Source organism: Vigna unguiculata, unplaced genomic scaffold (genome assembly GCF_037176805.1).
Source record: "Vigna unguiculata cultivar grain cowpea cultivar isolate G323 ecotype 2 unplaced genomic scaffold, ASM3717680v1 ptg000030l, whole genome shotgun sequence".
Classification (NCBI taxonomy): Eukaryota; Viridiplantae; Streptophyta; class Magnoliopsida; order Fabales; family Fabaceae; genus Vigna; species Vigna unguiculata.
Genome location: NW_028196675.1, coordinates 67,501 through 70,000, shown reverse-complemented (window position 1 = coordinate 70,000; position 2,500 = coordinate 67,501).

Here is a 2,500-nt window from a genome sequence, read left to right as displayed (position 1 = left end):
TTTCCAGCGTCATCCCCCCAAGTTGCCTTGTTCGCAGTTCGGTCTAGTTCACTCTTTTCCAGCATCATCCCCCCAAGTTGCCTTGTTCGCAGTTTGGCCTAGTTCACTCTTTTCCAGTGTCATCCCCCCAAGTTGCCTTGTTCGCAGTTTGGCCTAGTTCACTCTTTTCCAGTGTCATCCCCCCAAGTTGTCGTTGCCAACAACCCAAGAGTCCATAGTATTCGGAGTTCTAGCGGGGCCTCCCCTTGCTTCCAACAACCCAAGAGTCCATAGTATTCGGAGTTCTAGCGGGGCCTCCCCTTGCTTCCAACAACCCAAGAGTCCGTAGTATTCGGAGTTCTAGCGGGACCTCCCCTTGCTTCCAACAACCCAAGAGTCCATAGTATTCGGAGTTCTAGCGGGGCCTCCCCTTGCTTCCAACAACCCAAGAGTCCGTAGTATTCGGAGTTCTAGCGGGGCCTCCCGTTGCTTCCAACAACCCAAGAGTCCATAGTATTCGGAGTTCTCGCGTGGCCTCCCATTGATTCAAACAACCCAAAAGTCCATCTTCTTCGCAGTTCAACATCGCCTCCCTCGTTTCCAACAGGCCCAAAGGTCGTCTTCTTCGCAGATCCACGAAGAGCTCATCACGATTTGCCACATTCCATTTCCCACGGGTTGTCAACAACACTTTCTCACACTTCCCGCAATCGAGTACGTGCATGACATGCCAAAGCACATCTTATTTGCCTTCCATCGCACTCAAGACGACGGGTTGTGGAAGAACGATATTGTTCACAACAAGTTCAAGGACAACGTCTCAATCAAGGGACACAACCGAATTATGTTGACTGGGTCGCTAAAGTAAACCCGAGTTCATATAATGCACCGCATCCAAAAGAACTAGCCACAACACGTGCATCACTGAGATGTTTCACTAGATGGAACACGTGCGTGACATTAGGATCCTCCAACACCTCTTCGTGATGGAAAGATAGAATTCGAAGCAACCACAGAAGTACCGTCTAGTGGGTAGGCAACACAGGGACTGATCAACCAATATCACCCAAGGCAACGGGTGAAAATGGAAGAGATGCATGCTTGACCGTTCGATACGCAAGGCATGGAGCCAGCCAGCAAGTGCATCTCGATTACAACTCACACACCCTCACGTTCGCAAGACACCACACCACAAGACGGTCCACCCCCCACCTACCATGGGCAAGCAAGCAAATGGAAACATCAAGTGACGCAGGGTCAAGCATCGCTAGGCATGAAAATAACTTTCCACAATATCCGAGGGACTAGCTGCCGAGCTAACCAACGATCAGTGACGACCGTGTGTTGGTATTAATAAAGCTCAACAACTATGAAGAGGCTAGTTGTGCCATGATAAACATGCTAACGCACGCACCACGTGAGGGGGGAGGCCTCATCAAGCTCCCTTTAAAACCTGCCAGTGTGGAGCTGGCCGGCTCAAGGAGCACTCCCCCCCTATAAGAGGTTAATATGCAAAAGGCAAAATTGTACAAGTAGATACACTTTTTTTGAGCAGACATAAGTCCATATCTCGGGCTATACTTCGAATTTTGATGCGATTTTTTGCAGTAATTCGTAGAATAATGGTATCTCCTTGCTCACCAAATTTCATAATTTTTCTCGAAGGGGAACTATTTTTTTTATTTTTTTTACTTACCGGGTATGTGTAAAATCGGGAAAAATAGAAAAGCACATGTAGACTTCGAATTTCGACCTCATTTTTTCCAGTCCACCACTAAACAATATCAGGAACCTCCCCACAAAATTTCATTCAGTTTGGCCAAGGTCTTAAATTTGACAAATTTTGGCACCAACCTATCTAGTCGCGGTGCACCGACCAACTTGGCCAAGTGCAAAATGCATCCAATTCAAAACTTTTGTGCACCAACACTTTTACAGTACTCATTTGGGGGCATTTGGAGGCCTTTCCAACCCTCACATCTCAAAAACCACGAATTTCATTTTTTCACAAATCTCCCCACCAAGCCATCTAGCTATGCCGTGGTGCACCGCCAACCTTGGCCATGTGCAAAACCCTCCGAACTCAAAACTTTCGTGCACCAAGAATTTCATGGTATTCATTTGGGGGCATTTGGAGGCCATTCCAACCCTCACATCTCAAAAACCACGAATTTCATTTTTTCACAAAACTCCCCACCAAGCCATTTAGCTATGCCGCGGTGCACCGCCAACCTTGGCCATGTGCAAAACCCTCCGAACTCAAAACTTTCGTGCACCAAGAATTTCATGGTATTCATTTGGGGACATTTGGAGGCCATTCCAACCCTCACATCTCAAAAACCACGAATTTCATTTTTTCACAAAACTCCACACAAGCCATCTAGCTATGCCGCGGTGCACCGACCAACTTGGCCATGTGCAAAACCCTCCGAACTCAAAACTTTCGTGCACCAAGAATTTCATGGTATTCATTTGGGGACATTTGGAGGCCATTCCAACCCTCACATCTCAAAAACCACGA